Raw genomic sequence first — 19943 nt, 5'->3', positions numbered from 1 at the left:
TGCTTTTTATTGACTTTTCTCAGTGTTATGTTATGTTAATAGTACCATTCTCCCACAGCCTAAACACATAATCCTACATTATTTAACATATTGTGCTGATTTTCTTTTAATCCCTAAGTGATTAACCTGTATTTTAAATTCCCAGAAACAATGTTAACAAAATGAAACCAGTCTGAAAGCCTTCTCCATCTACCAAATTTTGTGACCGTTCCCTGTAGAAATAATTAGTCAGAATGGTTATTATTATTATTATTATTTATTTCTTAGCAGACACCCTTATCCAGGGCGACTTACAATTGTTACAAGATTTCACATTATGCAGATATCACATTATTTTTACATACAATTACCCATTTATACAGTTGGGTTTTTACTGAAGCAATCTAGGTAAAGTACCTTACTCAAGGGTACAACAGCAGTGTCCCCCACTGGGGATTGAACCCACAACCCTCCAGTCGAGAGTCCAGAGCCCTAACCACTACTCCACTACATCGTTAAAAAAACTATGAATGTTAATGCGCTGTTTAGTCCAGGCTACCAGTAGCTTATTTCTGTATGTGTATCATAATATTCATGAAGATAATCTATCCTTAAAACAAAGGGATTCCAACAAGGCCATGTATCTCCTGGGGCCATTTTAAGCCAATGGTGAGGGAAATAAAAGGACTGCAACAAAAGACTTGATAATGAATAGATCATCGAGGCAATGGTGAACGGACTCCACACGAAAAATGATAAAAATCAGAAAAGGTTTGGACACAAGTGCTCCAGGCTACACACTGGAGAAAAGCAACAAACATTTCTGTTTGTCGACGAGCTGTTTACCCACCTATTAAATGATGCTGTATCAAGATATCTACCTTGTTTACTGCTTATAACCCTGACGTTGTAGCATATCGTTTTATTTGACCTTCTTTGACCCACTGTGGCAATGATGTTTATCTTGGCAAATTACATTCCAAATTGTCATGTATTTCCCTTTATTCTCTGACCACTGAAGTGGTTGGTCACGTTTGGCTCTTCTTTACATTACACTACTGTGCTTTTCTATATTGTTCTACACTTACTGTAAATAACAGCAGATAAGCCATCCTTCAGAACAAAATAGCAGAATCTAAAATTGAAGTTACTTTATATTACAGAGAAGTTTAATTACAGCTAAATGCAACACTTGTTTTTACCAAAGTAATAGGCAAAAAAAAAACTTAAAAAGATAGACCGGTGTATCAGTGAGTTGCAACACTAGATGAGATCATCAGAGATCAAATATTACCTTACCATTGTAATATATATATATTTTTTTAAAAAAAAAAGCATCAATCATTGGTTGTATGACAACAAAGGAATAATGGAATTCCAGACACTGTAACTAGCAATACATGTACGTTAATTCCAGTAGATTTAACCATAGGTTGTTCCTATGCATGGAAGACAATTAAACTGAAAAAGGTCAATGAAATAGACTTACTTGTCCCTTTAAAAAAAAAAGAGAGAAGTGGCAGTAAAAGTCCTATATAACTTGCACACTCAAACCATTATGAAGTCTTGGTGCCATACAACAGAGGGTCAACTGTGCTTATAAACTTATCTTACACATTTTTCCTAACTTGGCTTGAGTAAATGCTGTGACACTAGATTCTAATCTGGACTGGAGACTAAAGCTCACTTGTCTCCAGGACTCCACAGGGGCTCCCAGGTGACCTGGGATAATTACAGGACCAGGAATCTGCTGTTTTGAACTTTTCTAAAGGTGTTCTACATTCAAACTCTTTCAAGCTGCAATCCCGCCATTTTCTTGTGATTATCTGCCCCAAGCAGCCACTCTGCTGCCTCATTACCAAGCCTATCACACATAAAATAACCGTCTTTTACTGAAAGCAAGAACCATCAGGAGAGATAAAGGCTAATAAAGACCGAAACCAAATAAGTAGTTTTAAACAGTAGCATTGTCGTAAACCTCCAGAGTCTTTCTAAGGAAAGATTTAAACTTTACGATAACATAGCTCTATATTCTATTCACAGACAACATTTACATAGGGAGGCGAATCCAGTAGCATTTATAGCTACATTTTCTCTTTTCTCCAGGGAGATTTCTTGAACATTACTACCGGTACTGAATTACTACTGATTACCTCCTGTATATGTAGGCTTCCTCTTGCTTGAGTTCACATTGGCGCCAATCATGTCCTTAAACTATACAATAATGGAACCCATCAGTCCCAGTACAAGTCATATTGATCTATCAATGTCTTGCAAGTACTGTAATTGGCCAAACAAGCAGTCATAGTTTCAAGTTTTTGTTTTTAAATATGATGTACAAAGAGAAATAACCACAAAGGATTAGGTTTTACCAAAAAATCATGAAAAAAATATAATTGTCATATTGTAAATTAACTCTTTCAACAGTGTAGACCATAGAGGTCGAGGGAGAAAAGATGTTCTAGTACTATAGGGAATATATCAAATCAGCAGACCACTATTCAAATAAACTGGCAATATGTATATTTACGCCAATTTATATAGATTTTTCAGTATAAAACAATGGAACCAGTTAATCAGTTGTTCTAGGATAGACTTTGTACTGAAAGAGTTAATGATGAATGAAAAAATACTTTTATTATTAATTGTCCCAAGAAATGGGAGGGCACTTTTTTGCAAGACATAAAAAAGGGGTCTGAAAAGATAGGGATTTATATATAATGTTTGGATTATACTTACTTAAAATAACTGTTGAAGAACCCTGGGCATTGTTTGAGTGAAGACTATGCTTAAGAGTTATTTACTGCAATAAACTCTATTGTAGTTATGAACTTTCATTCCACCTCTGTGTTAATCAGAGGGTTAGTATGCATATAACACATAAATCACTCAGAGGATTAGTATGCATAAAACACCTGGTTCAAACAACTGCTTATTATCCTGTACTGCACTGCACTTTAGTCAATCTATTATAACCAGAAAGATGCTGACACAATGTTTGTCTAACTATACTTTCTTTTAATACTACTAAATATATTTTTTATTATTATTTTAACCGTTATTTAACCAGGAAAGATTAAAGATCTTTCAAGACAGTGAATTTCAGTTCTTCCTAAAGTTTATTCCAAGCGATGGGTGAAGATATCTAATGCTTGAGTGTTTAATGTCATGAATGAAATGGTGTTGATAACACAAGAGATAACTTGTGGTTTCATGGGCACTGCGCTGTATTAAAGACCCCATGGAACTTTGAAAAGGTTCAATTTAAACATGCAAAAGGAAATATGGCCTTTGCATGAAAATTGATTGACTCATGAGGGGAAGCTGTGAGACAGACTGTGAGTAGAATGTATCATGTCAGAGATTAAAAACCAAATGTCTGCCGCACACAATTTATTTAAAATGATTATCCATTTATCATTCTGGATATCTACCTTTTCAGTTTTAACCTGGAAGTGGAACACACTGATAACGTAGTTGACTTCATCCCAGGAAACACAGGTACGGCTCAGATCCCAGGAGTAAGCTTCAGAAATAGTACAAAATATCCCAAACTTATGTTGCCACCAGCTATTATGTTTTAAAATCAATATGCACATTTGTCGAAACATGTGCTCTCTTTTGTGATAATAGCAATGCAGCATATATGGGTGAGATTTAAAGTTTATTCTTTCAACTCCTCACTGGGAGTCATTTTTACTCAAGTATCTTCTGTTTGTCTTAAGTGATAACGCTTTAAAAGCTGGATGTTTGTCTTGGGCCAGAACCAATGTATACACCTCCCTTTAGTGTCATTATTAGTGTTGAACATACATGTTTTGATCCAGAAAGCTGTAGATTATTCACATGTAGTACATTTAGCTGTAACAAGGAAGCCAAGGAGATTCAGATTTCACCTTCAAGGAAAATGGGGTTCTATTTTCTATTGTAGTTGAGAACAAGTCTCTACACCCAATTAACAAAATATGACCCCTTTTCAAGCATAAATGGCAGTAAAAATGTACTCACTAAATTGACTTAATAGAATGATTGTTTTCTGTTGCCAAACCTAGACATACTCTGTTCAAGGAACTTTTTTAAAATATAGGTTGGAATTTTTCATTTTCTCGCTGTATTTCGTTGTATATTTATTCAATATATTTAAAAATCCTGTATATAACACGTTTATCATTCCCATAATTCACATGTCGTGGTTACATATCTGTATAAAGATAAGACATACATTGGCATTTGAGATGGCTACATTGAGACAAACCTTCTGATCTTGTGTAGAAATACATTTACTATACTGTATATGGTTTATGTATTGGGTGTTTTATACTTCTTGGTCATACAAGATAAAACAAATATAAGTAAGTCATCCATTACAGTAAACAGGTAATAATTAGAACGATGGAGTAAATTCTGTGTTAATTACTGTTAAATGTTTTTTTCTCTGTAGTAAAACCTGTTTATATTATGTATGGTTACGATTAGGGTTTGGCCTCGGTGTAGGGTTAATTATTGACGAATGCCCTGGATTGCTTGTAGACAAAGTAGAAATGTACAAAGATGATGGAGACATACAAAAATATAGATCATAGACAGAGGGCTGGCTCTGAGGCTATACTGTCAGTGTTGTAAATGCTTTAGGAGTAAACTCTTGAAGTTCAGTGTGTTTCAGCAAACCAGATTCACAAATAATTTAAAAAATATTTCAGTAGGTGTCTGTTCTGTGATAATATTAGGTTATCCAAACTGATTATAAATAATTCAATAAATTGAAGTTTTAGTTTCAGACTAATGTTTTGTGTTAACTACCATTATAAAAGTTTACCAGGGTAAAAGCCTAGTAAAGCGTAATAAAGCATAGTGAAAACATGGTAAAGCATAGCAAAGCAATGTAACAGTGAGGTATGGTAAAGCGTATTAATTAACATGACATGGTAAACCAGGGTCGATTATGGTTAATACATGGTATTACCATGGAAAAAGTATGGGAAAAGTGCAAAACTTGTATAAGGGTATGGCAATGTAAAACTGTTTAACTGAAAATGCAGATCTTTCCACAGACCATCTCATGAACAACCCTTTAAAGAAACCACTGCTCCTAGACTGTATGCCAAAGCCCCAGTTTGAATAGACATGCTGGTGTATACCCATTTGAACAATAAGCCAGCACATAACATGTTATAAGGGATTACCATAGAGTACACCCACCCACACTTAAAAACCACAGGCAGTTCAAATATATTTAATACTGTAACATGCTTTAATCTTGTACGCATTATGAACAGCAACACAGAAGCATTTTCAGATTATCTCTCCAGTTTGTTTAAGAAAAGTTACCTTTATTTTTGATTTACAAGGGAGTGTCTCCTTTCTGATTTACTAAGAATCAGTAATGTCCAGGATGCATTTTGATGTGGTTTAGGTGATCCTCAAACCCCTCAGCAAACATTATGGAATCACACACCCATGTAGCAATTGTGAAGTTGCTTGAGATTCCCCTAGAAAGCATCGCTCAGTGAAAAGCCTTATTGTCTTTAACATATATGGGTTGTCATTTTCTTGGTCAGTTTTTACACTAGTAATGTTAGATGAAACGTGTGTACTCTTTTATTCAGAAATTGTTTAGTCAGTGGATTATATAGACCTTTTTTAAATATTATTTTATATTATTAATTCAATAAAATTGGGTCTATTCAATTCAGTTTAGATAATTTTAAAAGAGATCTTAGTATACCAAGGTTAGGTTGAAAATCATGCCTCTGTCTTTCTTGTCTGTGTGTAAAATATGTATAAAAATGAATGCAATATAATGTATTTTTATCAGTTGGATAGACCCAAAGATCTTTTCATACTTTCTATGTTGCTGATTATTGTTTGTAATTGTTATTGTTTGGATTGTGGAATCATTGCAGCTTGACTACAAAACCCTGGGCACTAAGTTTGTAAGTGTTTGTAATGATTCGATAAAAGATCAGGTCTAGAATTTCAGTGAGACCCCACAAGTACCTTGGAGGCCCTTTTCTTATAGTGACATGGACATGAAAATACAAACAGGGCATGGACTGTTATTTATTTATTTTTGTATGCTTTTCTTGTCAATGAAATCCATGGAGGACACATTGAAAACAACCTTTCCATGAAGCTCTTCCTGTAGGGTCTGCCTGACTGGAGGAAGTCTCTCACAGACCTTGTCCCTCTCCTCCTACGCTGCTAAGTTCTGATGCTTGTGTGGGAAAAGACACTCGGGCCCTTTGAGTCTAGCCCAAGATAAAAAAAAAAAAACTACCAGCCTCGGAAGCATGAAATGCATGGCTACAATTGGCTTGTTTTTGCACTGATTGCAGAGTTAAGATCTGAGGTTAACTGATGGAGACTGTGTTAATAGAATCAACTAGGTCCCCTAGTGGTTACAAAGGAAATGGCGCTTTATAAATTGTAATTAATTGGGATGTCTCAGTGCCGTACAATAAAAGGAGCTAGATGATATTGAAAGCCATCTTATATAATTCCTGCTAGAAATGAGCACTGAATAGACCATGCTAAGGCTTTCAACTGGAATTCATGTGGATTCCTCCACGAATGTGTCAATCATTTCAACCCTTTCTCGATATTGTTACAAAGCTCTTTTCACGGAAGGACTTTTAGTTGCCATCACCTTGACTACAGAACTCAGTATCTGGGTGCATAGCGAGTTTGCATGTTTATATACAGTCTGATAAAATATGACTATATGCTTATTGTGTGCTGGTTCTGATTGAATAGCGTCGTAGAACAGAGAAATAACACAGATCTTAAATTGGTTTATTTGATTTATTTAGAAATAGAACACACTGGAGGTGCTGCATGGTTCTTTGTATGTGGGTAGATGAACTGAAGCCTTATGCCAACATTTTTGTTGGCTTGTATGGGAATTTGGCCAGGAATGTGGGACTACTGTGGGACTATTGAATGGGAATTACCTCTCCTTTTTTGCTTTTAGGACAGCAGGTGTCTGATACTTGGCTGCTTGACAAAAAGACAGGAGGATTGGCATACAGGGGGTTAGATGTTATTCCTAATGGAGATGTGTGGTCAGGTAAAGCTATGGCAATTGCCTTTAGGATTAAGATGAGCTATTGATTGCAGTTCAAGCGGCACATACTCAAAGTGTACCACATGTCTAATCCCTATGAACTAGTGTCAAGTAAGTCTGAGGTCTAGCTGGATTACTATTGCTGATAGAAATTGACAAAGGAACATGACGGATTCATTGAAGTGAAGTAGACTATATTTGCACTTGGTGGTGGAATCTCTGTAAATCTGTGACATTGTTTTGCATTTATGCAAGGTGTATTGGCTTTCTAAGCTTTTCATTTCAATACACATTTCACACATTTTTTTTTACACAATTGTCTCTTGCTAATTGTGTAAAGTTAACTGATGTTTGTCTCCTTCAGTCAAAAGGGGGGAAAATTACAAAATATGTTTTATAAAATAACATGGAAAGTGGAGTGCTTGCCTGTAGATGTGAGGTTAAGGGGTTCCGCTCTCAAACAAAGCAACCTAATAAAAAATATATATATAAAGCAGGGGGATCAGTTCTCAACAGACAGCTCAGGAGATTGACGTCTGCCGTTTATCCATAGAGTGGGATATTATAGTCAAGCAAAAAAACACGTATATAAATATTTAAAGTTTAACCAAGATAGGCCGTTTTGCACCAGTCTCTAAAAGTGTGTAATGACTTCAAGGGATGACCACAGGCATACACCAGCTGGAGACAAGGTAAAAAAAGAACATTGGAAAGTATCCACGTTTCTTCCTGTACTGTACAGTACTAGGTTCCCTCAGGGAGGAACACAGTGAACAGGATCTCTTACCTTGTTAACCTTCCCTTTTTATAAATGGCAGCCTTTTTAAATTCATTTTGGACAACAAATTCCTGAAGTGGTTTCCCATAGCCATTCTGCAGGCCAGGCAGCTCATGGCTTTTTGTTGCAATGGGATTGGAATTAAGTTTGGTGTGTCAGGTTGTTTTTTTTTTGTTACCATAGAGACAGGTATTTGTGAGTCCCTGTTACAGTCTGCAGTTTGCATCATGCCGTGGAACCTGAATGCTGCACAGTTTTTTATAGCTGACTAATCGCTTATTTCTGGCACTAGATAGAAGACACTTTAATTGTCCGTATTTCCATAGCAATTAAACAAAACAATCTGCTTTGCAGCTAACAGGTTGCTTTTCAAAGTTCACAAAAAAAGAATCAAACTAAAGAATGAAACTATATGTTTGTTTCTAGTTTTCTAACATTCAAATGGAGCAAAGATCTTTGGTTTGACAAGAATCTTAATGCAAGGGTGGGAGTGGAGGGGAGAAATTCTTCCTTTTTCATGTACAAGTGTAAAAAGGTTATATGGGGCATCAATGTCTTGAAGCAGGATCCTAGAAAAAAAACACCTACTGCATGTTTATTGTACTAGATTACTCAGGAATCTTGCAAGACAGCAGGGCCAAAACGAGACCCAAAACGTGTTCTTGCAAAGTGACCATTTTGAATTGTTTGCATACTTCAGCAGCCATTGGCACAGGAGACAAGAGTTCCGTGATGAGGATCCTCATCGATGGCATGGAAAACGTTTTTGCAATAGAACATTGCTTTGGTCACTTGCTGGAAACTGGTTTGGTAATAGAAAGAGTTTTTAATATAGGGTTACTGTTTGGTAACTGTTTATATAAACAAAATACTAGCAAGGGAGGCTAAACCTAACAAAGGCACGGTTTGATGTAAAACGTAAGCATTCACTGACAATTAGACATTATTTTTAGCTAAAAGCGTGCGCTTTAATCTTTTGTTCCAACTATAAGTCACATTCGCTCTTATTGAGTATGCCATGGGTGTGACCCACAGCACAGCTTGTACAACCGTACGTATTATTAAACACATATAATTTGTAATTATCTAAGACAGAGGCTTGCAAGCGTGAGAGGCATTCATCATTACTCTCAACCTTAAACATTTGTCATACTATTTGAACGCCCATATTTAGAATATATTGTACTTACGCATGTAAATACATACATACGTACAAATATACATTCATACATACACACACACAGACTTTTATATATATATATATAATTTGGTGACAGAATGATTCTTGGTGATAAATCTCCCTCCTGACCTTTGAGGACAGAGTGCCCTGGACTGCATGGCCTGACAATTCATTCCCAGGGTTAGGCAGAAGTCGGCCATCTAGAAAGGGGGCTCATTTGTGGTACATTAAGTCATTGCCCCAGCGGGAAAGCGATGTGGCAACCGCGGATTGGAGGAGAAACGGCTGCACTCGCTAACCAAGGGGGTGTGACTGAAGGTACACAAGGGGACGAGCTTGGTGATCTGTTTCTTTGTTTATAGTTAAGAGAAACGTTGAAGGACTAAAGTAAAATAACCATGAGTGTTTAGTGTTTGTTTGTTTTGTCAAGTCTAATTGTACTGTTTGTTTTATTAGATGGCTAACATGATCCAGAGCTGTCGCTACAGGCCAGCACAAATACTGGACAACACTTCACCACTGTGCATAAGTAAAATTGTATTTCACCACGAGCAACCCACTTTGCCAAACACACACATGTATATATATATATATATATATATATATATATATATATATATATATATATATATATATATATATATATATGTATATATTTTTTTAAAACAACCCTATATTCTTGTATGTTAAAATATTACATACAAACTTGCTTTTTTTATCTTATCACAGATATGATTCACTTATTCACATCAGCTGCTTCATACAACACCTTACCTATAAAAAAAAAATAATAATAATTATCATAAGAAAGCAGATAGACTCCCTGCTATAATATACTCAGGGCAGTGGTGATAAAAAGGAGGTTGGAGGATATTGTGTCTTTCAGGTGAGTCACTCTTAGCAGCCTCTTCACCAGTTCTTGCAGATTCTTTAACAAGGGATAGGTGCAATGTTTCTCTCCCAGCTAAATTATCTATCTCCACAACAAAGAAACAGAACGTGTTGAGCTACGTAGCTTGGCATCTAATATGTTTCTGTGGGTTTGAGAGGGGGGTGATGCTGGGACGCCAGAATCACCGTCGAGCCCTCTTGAGGTGTCGTGGGCTAGTCGACGAAACACTGAGGATGGAAGGTGCCCACTTGAAAACCCCAGAGATGTACCCTACTTAGCTCAATCCAGACGGTTGTCATGCTGATGCGCTGGGGAGGCCGCACTTTGGTTGATCCCCGGAGCCAGCATCGCAGCCGTTGTGTGTGCTGATGCGCCAGGGAGGCAAAATAAGCTGATCCCTGGAGCCAGCATTACACTTCAGCCATTAACACCAGACAGAAGGATATCTACATCATCATATGGAAGGAAACGTAAATGGATGGAGATGCATATGGATCACATTAGTTTACTGTAAAGCTACGTCTTAGTTGGTGCTTATCTTGGCGAGAGCCGAGTTCAAATCAGCATGAAGTTTTAACATCTACTCTCGTGTAATGGAAATCATCAATCATCTTAAATTATCTATCTCCACAACAAAGAAACAGAACGTGTTGAGCTACGTAGCTTGGCATCTAATATGTTTCTGTGGGTTTGAGTATAAAGTACACAAGTTCTTGACTAGGACACTGGTCATTATTTCTGGGAAAGACATGGTGACAAAGTCATTATATCTGGTGGTCTCTGTCAGCTGCTAAGTGAACTGACTACGAATGACAAAAACACAGTATTCATATACTGTATACAGCATATTATGTTTTCTTTGGTCAGTATGTACAGTTTACATCACACAAGCACACATGTTCGTATGCAGTATATCTATATATTATGTATCCATTGTTGTGCAGCTGAAAATGGGAGGTTCCTGATTTGGCATTGACGAGTTAACAGCTGTGCAAACGTGATAAGATTAATTTACTGAATCAAAATGGAATGCAGTCTCAATAAACTGAACTTTGACTGTAAATACAAGATTAAGAAATCCAAGAATTATCCACCCATTAATAGCTCAGGAGCTAAAACCTGGGGATGGCAGAAGGAGCTGGGTGTAGATCATTGTGTAGAATTGGTATTTATGTTCAGAATCATTTCCCCAGCCCTAATGTAGTTTTCATAAACAATTGCTCTGACTTGAGAATGTTATGTGTTTTTTTTTCTTTCAGTGTCTTTCAGTTCTTTCATTGTTGCTTGTGCACCAAGCCTTTATGGAGCCAGTGCCTGTCTTCACCCTGTGCTGTTGCATTGGGGTGTCTTGTGATATGGGTTCATTTCTGGTACAATTTTATAGGCTGGTCTTTAGAGATCTGTTTACATTCCTCCACCTTCTGCCAATATTGACAGAATCGGTTACTCAGTTTGTGCTGAAAGGGGGGCAAGCAGCCTTGTTAACCCTGCCAGGTTTACCACCACAATATTATGCAATTTGATGAATAATGTGGCATACGCCCCAGGCATCAATCTTGGGGGGTGGGGATGGATACTTCACCATTGCAGTGTTGACTCACTAGGATTTTCTAAAATCCTAGGTTATTTGGCTTAACAGACTTAAACCTCAGTTTAATATATATATATATATATATATATATATATATATATATATATATATATATATATATATATATATATATATATATCTGTCTTTGTTCCATTCTTTGTGTATTAGGGTTAAATTCCAGACAGAAGGCCATCATTAACCAGAATATGTTATTTCTGATACCATAATGATTCCCCCTGCGTTAGGAATCTCTTGTTTCCAATACACCATACTAGTCCATTTCAACAGCTATAGCTAATGCACACCATGTCAGCTCCTGCTTGGTCATTTCACACATGTACAATGAAACAGTTTGGGTTCGCTATTTGGATAACCATGTCAACTATTCTGAAAACAAATCTGTCTTTAACATATTCTTTTTAAAGCAGTTGATGTCAGCAAACACTTGTGTACAAGAAGTAACCATTAGTAAATGTTCTTTCCTTTTTGTTTCTTTTAAGGGTTAGGGAAGGGTTTAAGGGAAGTTAATACAATCTGGTCATTAGGCATTAATAGATTTGGTTTAACATCAAGATAAATAAGCATTGTCAATGGGAGATTGTTTCCACCCAGTCTTAAGAGTCTTCACACACCACTTCACCATTTGTTTGATTAATAATACAATTCCTTTTCTATCTCTTTAATGCTCCAGAAACTTGTGGAAATGAGAATATTGTCTCAAAATGACCATGCCATTGAATGTATCTGTGGATTGTTTTTGTATCCATTAGTCAGAAACATTTGGGTCTTCATGTTCATGTCAGTGTTCAGAGAATTGTTTCCAATACAAATAGCATGTCATATGTCACTGTATCTCAGATACTGTACCACCCAATTCAATTAAATGGTTGGGAAATGGTCTACATCAAACACTTCAAACAAATCAGGTAATACTTTGCAACAAACCTTTTTTTTTTTTTGTAAATGCTGCCATCTGTTTATCGAGTATAAAAACAAAGTTTTTAATTATAATAAGAGATATTTATTAGGGTTCACATAATATATTATCGCTGACCTGTTGATTGAATTCAGTACATTTCGGTACATATTGTCTCTGTTCATTAGATGGGCACATTTATTTTAACAGATACAATAAAAATAAAATACAGAATGAAATAAAAGTCCTGCACCTTGGTAATTCAATCTTTATCTGTGATTATATACATTCATGAGTTCAACACCTTTTAAGCCTCGTACCATCGAGCATGAAGTCTGCTGGGCTGTGAGGATAACCTCGGTGTCATTTTACTTCTTAATCAGGCACAATAACTTGTCGTTTTCTTTAGGAAATCATTATGGGATCAAAGATTAGGGTGCACTTTGCCGTCTACATACAGAATGTCTGTTCTGTTCTAATCCCAACACTTTACTACTTATTTATACCTTTTCCATTGGACAAATACCTCTATTTTAATCAAAGGGCAATTATAGGAATCTGGTGTTTAAAGATTTGGGGAATTATCTTGTAACATTTTGATGTTATAAAGGTGACCCCCCCCCCCCCCCCCCCCCAATAAAGTACTGTGGCATTGTCTTCTGACACAGACGTATTTGTTGCAGAGCAGTTAGAAAACTGTTTCCACCTAGAGAGGCTTTGGTCTGGCTGGCTTTTTCTTTGGATAAAGAGAGGGGAAAACAACTATTCCACCTTTCTAAGGATTAACCATCCCTCTCAATGACCCTTCCAGGGAGTTAGGCAGTTAACATTAGACTGTCATATACCCCCCAGTGCTAATATATTACAGTTTCTTCATACTGTACATGATAGCAACATTACAGACCAGTTTTAAAAAGCAAGATTTGTATGTCAGTAACATGTAAATATATGAATAAAAAGGGAACTGTCAAAACAGTAGAAAAAAATGACCAGCAATAACCAAAATTTGTTAACATCTTACTAAGCTAATTGTTTAATAAACAAAAAAAAGACAAAATATATATTTTTATTATTTTGTTTTATCAAATAGTAATTCCTGTATTGAGTAAGACAATAATACTGTATTTTGCTTTATAATTTCTAACAACTATGAAAAGTTAAATGTCTCTCAGGCAGTCTTAGGCACATGAAATTCCTACCAGCCTCACCCAGCATGGTCTACAGCACGTATCGGAGATCCCCCTGAGACACTAGAACAAGCCGTTCAGAAATTGAAAAGGGAAATTCAGGGGTTTCGCTTCTGCATCACTTCAAAGGGGCAAAACGGGATGGTAATTGCCAGTGGTTATTTTCTATTAGATGCTATTGCAGCGCTGGCACCAGAATATCAAATATCTCAATACTTTGGACTTAGAACACTATCCGCCTATCGCTATTCATACAGGGTTTGAGCAGCAAGGCATGGCTTCGCACAGATTAACAGCAGTCTGAGCATCCATTAATTGCATAAACTCTTTTTTATATCTAGAAATTATGTCTCCAGGGAAACTAAACTAATATGCAACAGCTCATATTCAGTGAATGACCGTTTTGTACTCAGTTCTCTACCCGGGGTGGCAAAAAGGGTTTTCAGTGTCCAGCTGCCACATTGTTCATAATGTCGAGTCATAGTTTTAGCCAGTATCTCCTCAATTTGGCTGGTTGTCAAAGCTTGATAAATGATCTTGTTTTCAAAATAAGTCATTTTTAATTTTCTCCAAAGACGTGCAACCCTGCTTTGAGGTACAAACTCATTCCCAGGAGCTATTACAGTACAGTAGCTTTCAAATGTTTTTATCCATTTGTTTTGAAATAATGATTATAGTCCATTGAAATGTACTTTTGTGTTTACAGTGACTGACACCCTGTTGGCAGGCAGTAATATCTTGATACTATACTGTACAAGCCAATATTTGCACAGTAAATGTCGAACATAAAACAAACATACAATAAAGGAAACCGTGTATTGGATATTTAACTTTTAACAAGTGTGTACACAATCCAAATGTCATTCTAATGCTGCTCTTCTATTCTGTTCCTGCGGGGGGGAAAAACTGAGAAGGGCCTCTTCCAAGAGAGAGGTGTTATCAGTTATAGTTACCATTTAAACCTTTACCTCAACCCCCATCAGACAATGCCTGTCACAGATACTGCACACCGCTGTACCTAATGCACACTCCAATTAATCTGCACACAAGTTTTTTACTGTCATTGCGTGGCTCCAGTTAAAACATAAAAAAAAAAAAAAAAATACAGTACAAAGAGACTGAATCATCTGTGCCATGGTCAGATAACCCTCCTTAGAGGCTTAAATCTAAGTAACTACTGTTAGGAATCCACAATCTAAGTCCAAGTCTATATTCCTAGATGTATTGGTAGGTGTTGATATACTGTAGGTATCTCAGAAGAGGTTATCACTTTATATAAAGAATGTGAACAAACTAAGCCTTTTTTTTACTGAATGGCTTTCAGTCTATTCCAGTCCAGGACCTTGTTCCAACCAAGGTCTCATTTAAATAAGGACAAGTTGAACAAGCTCTGGACTAGAGATCCACAAGTGAGTATCACATATCTAGATCATATTTGGTTAGAACCTGAACTTGAAGAGAGAAACCAGAATCATACCAGATCATTAAACTTCTGTTTTGTAGGGAGAGAAACGGGCTGAGACATGGCTTGAAATGACTGCTTCGAGACAGTCCTGTCACAAGGTATAGTAGAGATCCTGGGGTACCACTGGGAATGTGTGGATTTCATTCAAGAGAACTCTATCAACCTCTTGTGGTCACTGTAGGGAATTTTTATTTTTCTGCCCAATGAAGTTCCCAAAGAGGACCATTAGGGAAGAAAAACTTTGTATTAATATGTTAATAATTTCAATAAAATAAATATGAACTAGCAGACGATTTCATTTTGAATTTCTTTCTCTGACACACTCATCATTAACTGGTACATACCAGTTATGTACATAGTTATACAGTGTTATGTAGCCTTTGTTACTCTACATGGTGTCCAATTAAAAAAAAAGTGAATATAAATAGTATAAAGAATAGTATAAAGAAATCAACTTAACAATTTTTACCATTATATGTTTGGAATTTTTCTTAAAGAGAAAGCCTGCAGCTTTATTCAATATCTTGTCTCCCAGTAACATTTAACAACTTGACTGAACTCTTGCACCTTCTCAGTTATACCTGCTTCCAAAGAACATTTGTCAATTGGAAAGAGCCTCAAGGTACCATTCAGAACTGGGTAAAGGATTTTTTTCCCCCTTTTGCCCTGCAGTCTTTTTCTGCATACCTTTTTGATTCTAAGATTTTACTTGGCTAATTTCTTTTGACTGTTGGCTGTGGCCGCTAACAGGTATGAGAGTTTGGCTCTGTCCAAAAAAAGTTAAACAAATTCTGGCATTATTCTTCTTAATTCAAGAAATTAATGTTAATGTTTTAGGAATATGACTTATTGGCTATGTTTCCTATGACTTTTGGCACCTAGAATGCAACATTATTTTTCCAGAATTGTGATGTCATCATACGGTCATGGTACTATACTTTCCTAGATATTGGAAATGCATGTTCCAAGCATGGAACATCTGGAGGGGATAGGCCAGTGCCAGTTTGGTACATTTATCATCATTCCATGAGTCAAAATGGGTCAAATTCAAATCATAAACTGAAGAATCATCATCTTACGGAGACAGTACTGCTTCATTATCTTGTGTAATCATGATGCTTATCACACAACTTCAGAAGAAATAACGCTTAAAAAAAGCCAACCAGGAAAAGGGAACAGAGCTACATCAGTGCTTCCCCAAATGTCAAAAGTACATTATTAAGGAATTTCACAACATAGTTCTCAGAATAATCAGGACCACTATGGTCAAATGTTTTGCATCACATAGAATTTTAGGATTGAGACATAATTAAAAAAAAAAAAAATGATATGAACATAATTTAGATTTTTTATTTAACGTAATGTAATCAAAGAAACTACAAAATTATATCGCAAAAGTCTACCAGTATCTATAATAGTAGTACAGTATTTCATGTTAAATTTCAAAATGTCACATTTTTGTCAGTTTTTCATTAAGTATATGGAAAACTACAAAGCAGTATGTAATTCAATATGTTAACATAACATTAGGAAAATTTAGCTCATTCTATAGTCACTTTGGAACTCATCAGTCATGAACCAGGAGTGTGGGCCTTTCATGTGGAAACAGTATTATCGAAGAGAAGACCTGCACACAGGACAATGTTGTGAAACACTTATTGACACTGTTATAGTCCCTGTACTGTAGTATATAAAATGGTTTATGAAATCAATACATTAAACCATATATTACTCCAGAGTTAAAACCAAGTTGTGGAGTGATCATGTTTGCAAGATCGGCAAGACAAAAATCAAAGCTGACAGGTGGAGCTGAAAAATGGAAGTGAGCAATCACTGACTATAATGAATTTGAGCTCACCCGACATGCTGCTGTTAAGAGCAATAGCAGCTGTCTTGATAATGCACTACACAGCCTGGTGTGCAAAACAAAAGTGACAGAGCAGCATTTGGAAGGACAAGGCCCATCCCTACTCTCTCAAACTATTCCAGCAGAGTGGAGCCTGCTTTTTTTGTGCTTGGAGTCGTGTTGCCTCTTGTTTGCCCCTTTCCATCAGGTAAGAATATCTGCTCGTTGGGGCTCCCGAGTGGCGCATCCGATAAAGGCGCTCCGCGTGGTGCAGGATGCACCCTATAGCCTGGAGGTCGTCGGTTCAAGTCCAGGCTATTCCACTGCCGACCGTGCCACGGGAGTTCTCAGGGGGTGGCGCACAATTGGCTGAGCGCCGCCCGGGTGGGGAGGGCTTAGGTCGGCCAGGGTGTCCTTGGCTCACCACGCACCAACGACCCCTGTAGACTGGCCCGGCGCTTGCGGGCTTGCCTGTAAACTGCCCAGAGCTGCGTGGTCCTCCAATGCTGTAGCTCTGAGGTGGCTGCATGGCAGGCCTTGCAGTGAAAAGAAGCAGACGGCTTCAGTGTTGGGGTGGCAGCGGTGAACCAGATTGAAGCAAGAAAAAGAATTGGGCTTTCCAAATTGGGGAGAAAACGAAAAAAAATAATTGACGATTCCAAAAAAAAAAGGAATATCTGTTCGTCCACCTTGGCTATGGACCTGGGCTTGCTAAATGTTTTTAGACAACTCGGTCCACTTAGTCCCATGGCTAGCTTTGTAAAAATTCTCAGATATGACCCATGGCTTTGGATTTAGTCCATTTCATTTGATACACTTCAGCAGCTTTTTGGGATTGACTCTTGCAGATTTGAAATTTTTGTTGTTTTGCGATCTGCCTCAAGATTGGCTTGTAGACAATACATCGACTGAGCCCTAAAGCTACTGGAAAGGTCATCTAATCCAGGCAAATGGCCATTAAAAGGGATTTTGTCTAAAGAATGGGCAGCACTGACTGGGATTTGCAGGATCCCACTAGAACAATGCAGAAGCTCTGCAGTATTAGAAACAAGTTGTTATAAAAGCAGCCAGAACTGCAGAAGCTGTGTTTTGTGCTCGAGTAGGCAGGACAAGAGTGATAATGAGGGGCTGTCAACTGTCACTAAAACTTGGCTACATGTACAGCACATTACTTCACTGTTAAGCTGCTTTCTATAAGGCAGTTTAGACCCAGATGACAGAAGCTCTTTTCAAGGAGATACATTTTAGCAATATTATAATACCTGGCTTCGAGTGGTTCACAAGTTAGTAAAACCAAACATTGAGGCAGATTTCCCTAGCTTTTAATGAAATGCAATGTTTGCACTTCTTGCTTTTTTCTAAATTAAAAAAAAAAGAATCACATAAGCCATGCACAATGAGTTGCTAAAAACTATTTGCCAGTCATCCCTGATTTAAAGACACCTGTGCAGAAGGACCGCCTGTTAAGACTTGTATTATTGTAAAAAATGTTTATTTCTGTTACAAAAATCGAAAGCCTCTCCACTTCACTCAACTAGCACAAGCATGTTTTGTTAAAACTGTGTGACGGAGTGCCCATATTTATGTAAGTATGTATGTATTATTATTATTATTATTATTATTATTATTATTATTATTATTATTATTATTATTATTATTATTATTATTAATCCAAAAAGGATTAATTAGTGGTTGTTTTGTCTGGCCAATGCGCCCTTTTCTTTTGTGTGTTTTGTTTGAATTGCAGTCATCTCTGCCACAAACTGGTATTCATTTTCACAGCCCTAGAAAAATTATCACCCAACCCCATAATATTCTTGTTTGTTTGTTTTTCTCAACTCCATTTTATCCCCCGTTACTGTAATACAGAGGCGGTAAAGACCGCTCAATACCAGTTAGTGACACACTAGGTACTGACAGCTCATTGTAACACACACCTCACAAACCATTCTGGCACTTTTTTGCTGAAGCCAAAAGTCTCTGCATTCAGCTCTCCTGTCTACCTGCCTACTGTATCTCGCCTCACAGAGAAGATGAGATCTATGGTTTCAGCCCCTATAAACTAGGAAAATTGGTCCAGAAAAACTCCAATGATATTTATCTTTGATAAATCTCTCTCTCCAGAACCGTAGTCATTTGTCTTCCAGTACAATTCCATGTGGTCTGTTGTACATTGGTTTACTGCAAATGCATGGCATTTGAGCACCTGTTTCTACCTGCATCCAAAATAATGCAAATGCTGTATAAGACATTGTTTCTGTCCAGTGATAACTTGAGAAGCTATGGGTCCCAGTGGTAAAAAAGAACATACTTCATAATAAGTGATCATTTTTACCTTTAATATATTGCAGTGAGTTTATCAGCGCATCACTATCAGGAAGACACCTGAACCAAGATGATTCATTCCCAAATTTGTTCCCACTTTGCTCCATATCTAGGCACTGGTGGTTCAATAAAGAAGACGTTGGATCTGGGTTTATTTCCAATGGGTGCATGCTACTGGAAGAAATTGCGAGTCACGGAGCATCATCACGGCAGAGATTTGAAGGATTCAACTCTACACAACCCGGGGCATTCCTCTTTCATTGTCCTTCCTTTACAGCACATGGAGGTATGCAAGGTGTTGAGGAGATTGACGCAACATGACAGGTATGAAAACAAAGATCCCTCCAGGAGAAGAACAGAATGTGCTCTCATTCATGGGGTTTGAATACAGGGCAATGCAGGCGTTTGGAAGAATTACTCATGTAAATCAGGTTTGTGGCCGAAAAGAACGACAAAAGGGATAGGGTAAATCTCATTTACTCATGTAAATGATGAAAAACATGTGAAAATCCACACCCAGTTTCGCATGGAAACCCACATTTCACGTGTAAATGTTAATGAGCATGTTTCTCCTTAACTATAAATATTGCAAGGGATCAGGTCAGTTGTTACTGTAGATTCCAAGATGGCAGAAAGTAGGGGCTGATGGGCGGTTTTATGGTTAACAGTGGTGTAGTTAACCTTAATGATAATGCGGGCGACTTTTTTATTATTGTTTTTT

Source organism: Acipenser ruthenus, chromosome 10 (genome assembly GCF_902713425.1).
Source record: "Acipenser ruthenus chromosome 10, fAciRut3.2 maternal haplotype, whole genome shotgun sequence".
NCBI classification, from domain to species: Eukaryota; Metazoa; Chordata; class Actinopteri; order Acipenseriformes; family Acipenseridae; genus Acipenser; species Acipenser ruthenus.
This window is presented reverse-complemented; position numbering follows the sequence as displayed.